At 37.2% G+C, this 11,470-nt stretch overlaps 1 pseudogene; it reads right to left on the bottom strand.

The window, feature by feature from the left end:
• Positions 1-472: 472 nt before the first annotated feature.
• Dlc1-ps1 (Dlc1 Rho GTPase activating protein, pseudogene 1) lies at positions 473-7,644 on the bottom strand (annotated as a pseudogene).
• Between the last annotated feature and the right edge of the window lie 3,826 nt (positions 7,645-11,470).

Genomic DNA, 11,470 nt, shown 5'->3' with positions numbered 1-11,470 from the left:
AGCCTACAGCCAACCTCTAAAAAACTCCCACCATGGGACCAGCTGGAGATAACCCCTTTTCTCTCCCGTACAAACTGTTCTTTGCACATTTCAGTAAGAAAACCTGTCCACAAGTACCAACTAATATTTTCTAGTGGATATATCAGGCCCTTATCACATTGCAAAAGACATAGATACACATACGCTGATGTCACAAAAGAATGACGTTTCTTTGTTATCTTCCATTAAGTGCTGAAAGAGTCTTGCTTCTTAGAAGCAATCTGAATAATACATGTACCCCCTTCAAATCTTATATATTCCAGTCAAGGTATACAACATGAACCAAAGACAAACAGGAAGCAGCTTTAAGAATGTGTCAACATCTTTACAGTCAATCATACCCAGATGAACTCTTCCAAGACTGGCAAGCTCTAGCAACAATCACCCAGGTAGTAGATACAGGTCTACCTCCTCAAGAGCCTCACCTCTGTAATCACTTAAAATTGGTAAACTTGCTTTCAGTGTCCTGATTACTGAAAAGAGTCCTAGATATTTACCATTTCAGCTGTACACAAATGTCCAAAAGATTTTGTGACTACTCACAGAGCGGGGGCAATTGAGTCTCCTCTCTGGCATCTGGCTCCTTAAATCAGCTCTGCACATGTAGGTGAGCTTGTAGTTTCCTTTTTTTTTCTTTTTTAAATTTATTTAATACTTAATAATAATTCTTTGGTTTCCGGGCAAACATCCCCCTCCCCCCTCCCCTTCCTTATGGGTGTTCCCCTCCCAACCCTCCCCCTATTGCCGCCCTCCCCCCAACAATCTAGTTCACTGGGGGTTCAGTCTTAGCAGGACCCAGGGCTTCCCCTTCCACTGGTGCTCTTACTAGGATATTCATTGCTACCTATGAGGTCAGAGTCCAGGGTCAGTCCATGTATAGTCTTTAGGTAGTGGCTTAGTCCCTGGAAGCTCTGGTTGCTTGGCATTGTTGTACATATGGGGTCTCGAGCCCCTTCAAGCTCTTCCAGTTCTTTCTCTGATTCCTTCAACGGGGGTCCTATTCTCAGTTCAGTGGTTTGCTGCTGGCATTCGCCTCTGTGTTTGCTGTATTCTGGCTGTGTCTCTCAGGAGCGATCTACATCCGGCTCCTGTCAGTCTGCACTTCTTTGCTTCATCCATCTTGTCTAATTGGGTGGCTGTATATGTATGGGCCACATGTGGGGCAGGCTCTGAATGGGTGTTCCTTCAGTCTCTGTTTTAATCTTTGCCTCTCTCTTCCCTGCCAAGGGTATTCTTGTTCCCCTTTTAGAGAAGGAGTGAAGCATTCACATTTTGATCATCCGTCTTGAGTTTCATTTGTTCTAGGCATCTAGTAATTCAAGCATTTGGGGTAATAGCCACTTATCAATGAATGCATACCATGTATGTCTTTCTGTGATTGGGTTAGCTCACTCAGGATGATATTTTCCAGTTCCAACCATTTGCCTACGAATTTCATAAAGCCGTTGTTTTTGATAGCTCAGTAATATTCCATTGTGTAGATGTACCACATTTTCTGTATCCATTCCTCTGTTGAAGCTCATCTGGGTTCTTTCCAGCTTCTGGCTATTATAAATAAGGCTGCGATGAACATAGTGGAGCTTGTAGTTTCCTAACCCACAGGGTTTAATCAAATATCTGGACAAGAGCATGTTATTCCCTCCTCTTAACCAGAGGTGCCCAGTCATGATCCACAGAGGTGGTTAAGAGAGCACAGGATCCCCTGAGTAAATTAGTCCTCCAGGTCCTCAATATGACAGTCCCTAGAAAGGTAGAGCACCCTGCTGTTTTGGACATACGTGTAGATTTTAGTCTGGCCGTTTAGGATTCCAATCACCTTTGAGTTCAGCAGGTCCATATCCCAGATGTGGTACTCTTTTAGAAGGAGCTTTAAGATCTTCTTTGGTGCAGCAGGGACATCAGTGTTTGATTTTCAAAGCCTAAATAGAGGTCTTTCATTTATCGTTTTATAGGACAGCTTACTCTGTTCAGAGATAAGGTAGCTGACCCAGCCTTTGAACTTCTCTTTTACCTCCTAAAGCAGGCCATCCACACAGATATATTCTGAAAGAAGTGTCTGAAGTCAGCAGGTTGATCAGTGTAAGAGGCTTCACCTCTTTTTTAGTGTAAGAATTGTGATATTGGCTCATTTCCTCAGGATCCTTGAAGAGCTTCTTGCATTCAGCAACCATGTGGGACAGTGGTGGCTAGGTTTTCATTCAGATCTTTCTGGACTGTTTGTCCAAACTCTCCTTTCATTGTATTACTCTAAGAGAATTATCTTGCTTCAGGGTGTTGAGGTGGAAGAGAGAAGATGCTAAGTGTGAAGTTAGGTTGGTGGAGCATCATCTGGTTTTCTTTCACAACCACTGTGACATTGCTCTGTTCATGTAGTCTGGAACCTTGATCCTTTTTAAGAATTTGAGCACAATCTCGCTAAAACCATGCTTGTTGGAAGGTGTTTATTTTTCCAGCAGGGCCATCAATTTCAGGAATAAGTCTTTTGCAGTAGGTTCATCTGGGCCACATACTGACAGTTAATCTGCAGAGATAGAGTTCAGTCTCAGCTTTTAGGGCTCTGAAAGCTGTGTCACCTCACCCTGTGCCTACTGCAACTGGACAGAGAAGCTTTTACCCAAGAGTTCCTCCTTTATTGAATATCAATGGGCTCTTCAAGCTCATTGAGGGAATTGCTTAGGCTATTCAGGTCGCTGAGTGTCCATAAGTCATGGTCCACATCCAGGTGCATCTGTTTTGGAGATGATGGGCAAGGAAACACAAAGTTCAGGTCTGAGTTCATCTCTCTCTTTTGAAACTTTTTGGTTGACTATCTTCTGCATCTGCTTCACATGGTAGTTATTGCTCTTCAGCTCAAGGGGGATGTTCTTATTCTCCAGGTTGGTTAGGTCTCCCAAGCTGGAGTAGAAGATGGAGCCTGGTATGTTATCAAAGATCCTTAGGTGGTTACTCACACAGCTGGAGGAATTGCATCACTTCAGTTCCTCTGGACTGTCATTGTTGTTTTCTCTCCACAGGCTGAGATGTCCAGGGCTATGTAAACTTGTAGCTCTCCAGTTCATAGTTCTGCCTTTGTCTCCCAAGGGGCAGAAATTGGCATTGGAGAGAGACTTAGGGAAGGTGTCAGCCAGGCTTGTGATCATTTACAATATGAACACTATGTCCTTTTGCTAGCTCTCACTTTTTTTCTTGTTTTTTCTTTTTCTTTTTACAGTTCTGCTCTATCACATTATTAAAGGTGGACTGAGAGTAAAGGTTGAAGCTCTCTAGATATATGCCCACCCACTTCTTACAGGTGCTGAAGCTCCATGTCCTTCTGACTGGGTATATGTTGACAGAACTGCTGGTCTCTGATGGGCTATTGCTACTGTAGGTCTATATGAAGTTAGACACACCCCATTTTTGTACCATGGGCACAGTGATGTGGTTGACATTGAGGGTTGATGTTTCAAAGCAGTTCAACTGCTTCAGCTTCTCACCCATATCCCCCTTCAGAATGGAAGCACTGATGGACAACCGCAGATTGGAAAGTCCCTTGTGCTTGCTGTGGTGGGAGCTCTTGAGCTTCAAGCTCTCCATCTATTTCAGCATGGCACTATGTCTTATACTTGGTGTTCCTGTCCTGGCTTTTCATAGTATAGCCAAAGCTGAGCAGTAACTTGGGAGAAAGCAGACTGGAAAACAGTCATATTTGCTTCAAAGTGGCTAGAGGAGCAGAAGCTGATGACAGAATTAGTTTGGGATGTCACAGAATTCTCACTTGGGCCAGTGAATGTGGACACTGTTGCCGGTGCTGCTGAGGCTTCTGAGAGAGGATACCTCCTGGTGCTCATTGAGACCACTCCACATGTATTCAGGCCTGTGACCTTCTGCAAGTGACAGTGCACTCTGGAGACCCAGGTATTGGACTTGCTTTATGGGAAAGACATCAAACTATTCAAGCCAGATTTACTGTCCCTCTGGAAAGTCCACTTGCTGCTTGTTGCACAAGGCTTATCTTCACTTGAATCCTAACTTCAATTCTGGTAATCTCCAGCTTTAACACTGAACATTTGTTTACTTATTTACTCACCTGCAGAAGAGCCTCAGTGGCATCTCTGTTCAAGAAATCATGTTCTCTCTTGAACAGAGAAATGCCAATGGGGAATAGAAGAACTTCATAAAGCTGTGTATAATGAGGGAAACCAGTTACCCTCAGCCAATCACAATCTTCCTTGGGTTCAATTTTTAGGGAATTTCTGTGTGTGCCAGTGAGTGTGTTTTTACTACTATATGTATTTCTGTGTAGGTCATGATTGACTGCTTACACAGCATGTATTAGACCCATAGCTTAAATCTGGTCCCACAGGGGTCTTTAATTATACCTTTTCATTGTATTCCTACAAAATGCTTATTTGATAATGGATTTATTTTAAAAGTAATTTTGTTACTTTTTAGAACTACTGACCAAATTTCTGTGAAATAAGGGATAATAATATGCTTAAATCAATTAGCATTTTGGTGATTTTTATATATTCATTCAATTGATAAATACCATTTAAATAAATGAAATTTCAGCTTGAGGTATACTATTTTTGCTTCTGATAATACAATGTTTGAAGATCATGAATTTTTGTTTAGATATACTGATTTGGTTAAGCTAATGACTTATTTTGTTATACTTAAGATCCTATATATACATGCATATATGAATTGCAAATATATTCAATTCATATCTAATAGATCAAGTTTAAGTCATCTTTAAATTATTTTAGTTACATAGCTAATGTACTGATAGAATATCAGAACCATTGTCCTCCCTATTCCCTATCATTTGTGGTTTTTAAAGTTATAATTACATTGGACATTAAGAACATTGTATTTGTTTATAATCGATTCATATATATTGTTCGTGTATGTCATATTTATTTAATAGAATTATACGGTAAAGGCGTTTTTGTTTTACTACTTTTTTCTGTCTCCAATGCATGCTTTTACTATTTCACATTTGCAAAACATAGTGCTGAATTTGTTCTAATTGAAATCTCCAAATGAATCTACTTTGATTTACTGACAGACATCTTGATTAAACTAAATCTTACTACTATTACTAAATCTTACTACTATTACTATTACTATCACCTTAGTATAAAAGAATCTCATGGTGTTTAAAACTAAAAAATCAAATCTGGATAAACAATGTGCTATTTAATTACTGTAATAGATGATTTTATATACCCATTAAACATTTAAACAGCAATGTAAAAGATACTGAGAACATTTCATAGAAAAATTAAAATCAGATGCAATTAGTTTGAGCCACTCATGCAAAACATTTCTTTTCTACCTAAAACTCAAGCCTCAAAGAAGAGATATTTATAGTAAGATATTTCAAACAACTTCTTCTTTTACTGGTTTAGCTTTTACCTGACTGAACAAAGGAGATTCTTGTCAAACACTTTTTTGCAACACAGGCTTCCAGATATTTTCAGGAATCATGGATACCATACTATAAATTCCAGAAGTGACATTCCTTTGTTCTATATGAGCAGGTCAACCAAATAAACAACCATGAATATAAATATGTAGTTGTGCATGTTAATGTAGCCTATAATCGCAGAATTCAGAAGGCTGAGGAAAGAGAATTATGAGTTCAAAGACAGTCTGTGCTACGTAGTGAGAATATGTCTCCATAGGCCCAAACAAATAAAGGGAATCATAGAGAGAGGAAAGTGGATAAAACTACTTTGCTTTTAAACAATTATAATGAAAACTTGAGATAATATATTTTAAGATGAAATATTAATATTACCAAATGAAATTTGATAACTGAATGCATACATTTGAATATTATAGTATATATGATATATGCTCAATTTCATGTTTTAAGGAAATAAATTAGAAATTCATGTTAAAATGTTAATGATTGTAATTACAATATTAACTGGTAAAAATTGTCACTTTTTTATGGAAATAAAATTAACCAATTTTTGTGCTTTAGTTTAATATATGAAGAATATTTCTAATATATTTGATATACATATTGATATCTACTAGGTAACCATTTAAAAGCACATTTAATTTTGAATGAAATGTTTATTGCATGTTCTTCCACCATGAAAACAAGAATGTATTTGTAGAGGATAGTATTTGTGTCATCTAGTAAAGAATCATGTCATAAAATATATAAGCAGGACCTAGAGCAATGGCTCAGAGGGTGAGAACACTGGCTTTTCTTATCTAGGTTAAGCTCAGGAAACTCATATGACAAATCACAACAAAGTGTAACTCTATTATCAGGGGATCTTATACCCTCTTTTAACCATCCAGAATACTAGGCACACATGTGGTTCACAAACACACATATAGACAAAACACTCATATATTTTGAAAACAAACAATCAAATAAATAAATGTTTTTGTAAATATAGAGCAGCTACAAATCAAGAATAGAAAATAGAGTTTCCTTTATTCATCTACACTGTGAAGTTGGGGCTGTCCTACAGACCTCTGTACCCATGACCTGTTCAGAGAAAACTGGTCTCTCAGGGGTGCTCTCGCTCCTAATCCCACAAGGGAGACCCCACTTTCACTGCAATAACTCTCATAAGAGGGACTCAACAGGAGCATAAGGCACAGTTCTCCCACTATAGCAAGCCCTGAATACCTCAACACAATGGAAAGGAAAGATTTCAGTTTAAAATCCCATCTCATGATGATGACATAGAACTTAAAAAGGGCATAAATAACTCCCTTAAAGAAATACAGGAGAACATAGCTAAACAAGTAGAAGCAATTAAAGTAGGAGCACAAAAATTCCTTAAAGAATTACAGGAAAACACAACCAAAAAGGTTAAGGAAATGAACAAAACCATCCAGGATCTAAAAATGGAAATGGAAACAGTAAAGAAAACACAAAGAGAGACAACCTGGGAGATAGAAAACCTAGGAAAGAGATCAGAAGTCATAGACCCAAGCATTACCAACAGAATTCAAGAGATAGAAGATAGAATCAACGGGGCAGAAGATAACACAGAAAAGATTGACACAACCATCAAAGAAAGTGCAAAAAGCAAAAATAAATCTAAGGATGATAGGTAGAGAAGAAAGCAAAGATTCCCAACTTAAAGGGCCAGTAAATATCTGCAACAAAATTATACAGGAAAACTTCACTAACCTAAAGAAGGAGATGCCCAAGAACATAAAAGGCTACAGAACTTCAAATGGACTGGACCAGAAAAGACCTTCCTACCCTGATATAATAGTAAAAACAACAAATGCACAAAACAAAGAAGGAATATTAAAAGCAGTAATAGAAAAGGGGTAAGCAACATATAAAGACAAATCAATCTGAATATCTATGCTCCAAATGCAATGGCAACCACAATGATAAAAGAAACTTTACTAAATCTCATATCTTACATTGTATCACACACAATAATAGTGGGAGACTTCAACAACCCATTGTCATCAATGGACAGTTCATGGAAACAGAAACTAAACAAAGACATAGAGAAACTAACAGAAGTTATGAACCAAAATGATTTAACAGATCTATAGAATATTTCATCTTAAAACAAAAGAAAATCCTTCTCAGTACCTCATGGTACCTTCTCCAAAATTGATCATGTAATCGGCAACAAGACTCAAGAAATCAGATAAAAGAAGACTGACATAATCCCAATACACCCCATCAGATCACCATGGACAAAACTGGTCTTCAGTCACAACAAAAACAACAGAAAGCCCACATACACATGGTAGCTGAACACTCTGTGCTCAATGATAACTTGGTCAAGGAAGAAATATAAAAAGAAACAAAAGAATTCTTAGAATTTAATAAAAAGGAAGGCACAGGATACCTGAAATTCTGGGAAACAAAGACAGCACTGCCAAGAGGAAACCTCATAGTTACAAGTGCCTGCAAAAAAGAATCAGGAGGGAACATATACTAACACTTTGCCATCACACCTAAAAGCTATAGAAAAAAAAAAAAAAGAAGCAAGTACACCCAATAGTAGTAGAAAATAGGAAATAATCAAACTCAGAGCTGAAATCAACCAAGTAGAACCAAAAAGAACTGTACAAAAATATCAACAAACCAGAAGCTAGGTCTTTGAGAAAATCAACAAGATAGAAAAACCCTTAGCCAGACTAAACAGAGGGCAAAGAGACAGTATCCAAATTAACAAAATCAGAAATGAAAAGGAAGACAGAACATCAAAAATTATCAGATCTTACTACAAAAGCTTACTTATACAGATACCAGGTATCAAAGTTAAATCAAAATCAGATAAACTAAATATTCACATAATCCGTAAAGAAATAGAAGCAGTCATTAAAGGTCTCCCAAACCTTTTCTAAGGCCCACGACCAGATGGATTTATTGCAGAATTCTAAGGAACTTTCAAAGAAGACCTAATACCAATACATTCAAACAATTCCAAAAAAAAAAAAAAAAACCAAAAACAAAACAAAAAAAAAAAAACAAAAACAAAACAAAAGGAACACTACAAATCCATTCTTTAAAACTATAAGTATGCTTACAAAGAAACCACACAAAGACCCTCCAAAGAAAAATAACTTCAGAACAATTTCCCTTATGTATATAAATGCAAAAATGCTCATAAAATTTTCACAAACTAATCCAAGAACTCAATAAAACTATTGTTCAACATGATAAAGTAGGCTTCATCCCACGAATGCCGGGATATTTTTATATAAGGAAATCCAGCATGTAGAAGAATGCAAATTGAGTCATTCTTTTCTTCTTGTACAAAGTTGACATCCGATTGAATCAATGACCTCTATATAAAACCAGATACACTGAAACTAATAGAAGAGAGAGGGGGGAAGAACTTTGAACACATGAGAATAGGCAAAAATTTCCTGAACAGAACATCATTGGCTTATGCTCTAAAATCAAGAATTGACAAAGGGGACCTCATAATAGTTCAATGCTTCTGTAAGGCAAAGGACACTGTCAATAGGAAAAATATGTCATCTGACAGATTGGAAAAGACCTTTACCAATCCTACATCTGATAGAGAGCTAAAATCTAATATATTCAAAGAACTTAAAAGTTAGACTCCAGAGAACTTAATAATCCTATTAAAAATGGCGTACACAGCTAAACCAAAAATTCTCAACTGAGGAATATCAAATGGCTAAGAAGCACCTAAAGAAATGTTCAACATCCTTAGTCATCAGGGAAATGCATATTGAAACAACCCTGAGATTCTACCTCACACCAGTCAGAATGGCTAAGATCAAAATTCAGGTGACAGCAGATGTTAGCAAGGATGTAATGAATGAGGAATACCCTATTTTTAGTGGGATTGCAAGCTGGTATAACTACTCTGAAAATCAGTCTGGAGGTTCCTGAGAAAAGTGGACATAGTGCTACTTGAGCACCCAACTATACCACTCCCACACATATACCCAGAAGATATTCCACTACATAACAAGGGCACATGTTCCACTATTTTCATAGTAGCCTTATTTATAATAGTCAGAAGCTGGAAAGAACCCAGATGTCCTTCATCCGATGAATGGATATAGAAAATATGGTACATTTACACACTGGAGTACTACTCAGCAATTAAAACCAATGACTTCATGAAATTCTTATACAAATGGATGGAACTAGCAAATATCATCCCAAGTGAGGTAACCCAGTCACAAAAGTACACACATGGTATCTACTCACTAATAATGAATGTTAGTCCAAACACTTGGAATACCCAAGATAAAATTCACAGACCATATGAAGCTCAAGAAGAAGGAAGATAAAAATGTGGATGCTTTAATCCTTCTTAGAATGGGGAACAAAATACTCATGGGAGGAAATACAGCAACAAAGTATGGAACAGAGACTGAAAGAAAGGCCATCCAGAGACTGCCCCACCTGGGGATCCATACTCATCCCATATGCATCCACCAAACCCAGTCTTTATTGTGATGCCAAGAAGTGGTTGCTGCCAGTAACCTGATATGGATGTTTCCTGAGAGGCTCTGCCAGAACCCTATTGATACAGATTAACATGCTCACAACTATCCATCAGACTGAGCATGAGGACCCTTATGGAGGAGTTAGAGAAAGACTGAAGGAGCTGAAGGGTTTTGCAACTTCATAGGAAGAAAAACAATATCAATTGTCAAGATCCCTCAGAGTTTCCAGGGACTAAACCTCCAATATATATGTGGGTACCCATGGCTCCAGCTGCATATGTCGCAGATGATGGCATTGTTTTGCATCAATATGAGGAGAAGCTTTTGGTGCTGTGAAGGCTTGTTTCTGCAGAGTAGGAGAATGCCAGGGTGTTGAGGTGGGTGTGGGTGGTTGGGAAGGGGAGCATCCTTATAGAACCAGTGGGAATGGGAATGGGAGAGGGGGAAATGTTAAAGGGGATAATAGTTGGAATGTAAATACATAAAATACCCAATAAAAATGAAGGAAAAAAGAAAAAAGAAGAGAAAATAGAAATTAGAATGAAATATGAAAGCTTTACACATCTAAAGGATAAGACAAGAAAAAAAATAGATGATAACACGATAGAAAAAACTTATACCCATGAGTAAGGCAAGGAAGGAGCTATGAATTCAACAAGCTAAAGTTCGGTTAGGACACAGTTGCATCCATACCAAATTGTTTCTCAATATTCCTAGGCATTTTTCTTATGCCCTCAAATTTGAGACCATCATATCGAGACACTGTAACTGGCAAACTGATATTGTATCTCGCCTAAACGCTTTTTCAGAAAAGTAGGGGAACTATTGTCCATAATGACTTTCTTTATATAAAACAATACTCTCTGCTTATCATGAGATTTACTCATTTGAGAGCATTGACACCCACTCTGAAAACAACAAACAAACAAAGCTATAGAAATGTTATGTACAAAGAGTAAGAGTATTTTCCTCTATACATTCCCTAAAATGTTTATTCATTTTTTACTTCAGTGTTCAAAAACAATTGGATATATTTAGCTATTCAAACAAAAGCAGATTGCAATATTTAAGTGATGTCTTAGTATTAGATAGTGATTATTTTTATTAGAATTTCAAGTGACTCACTGTTATGTGTCTTACCGATAGCAAAAGTAGAAGAAATGATAGAGTATAAAAGCTTAAAATATATTTCAGTACATAGCACAGTAACCTGGATAGGAGACAGGAATAATCCTTTCCAAGATTAGAAGGCTTTCAATGTCTTTTTCTAATTTTGATTTTAATAGGGTCACCAAGTAAAGGGGAAGTTTCTGATTTCTTTGAAGACTCAGGTTATAATATGGTTTGCTGAGGAAGACAAGCAAACGAATAATTTGTTAATGCAGACACATGAAAAAATTTGGTGAAGAATACATAGGGAAATGATATTTTGCTATAGCAAATTAAAAGAATGTATGATGCATAGACAGAATATAAATATGACTCCACAAATAGTAGGAACTTG

Source organism: Rattus norvegicus, chromosome X, assembly GCF_036323735.1.
Source record: "Rattus norvegicus strain BN/NHsdMcwi chromosome X, GRCr8, whole genome shotgun sequence".
NCBI lineage: Eukaryota > Metazoa > Chordata > Mammalia > Rodentia > Muridae > Rattus > Rattus norvegicus.
The sequence above is the reverse complement of the archived record's forward strand: the minus strand, read 5'-3'. Positions and strand labels throughout refer to the sequence as shown.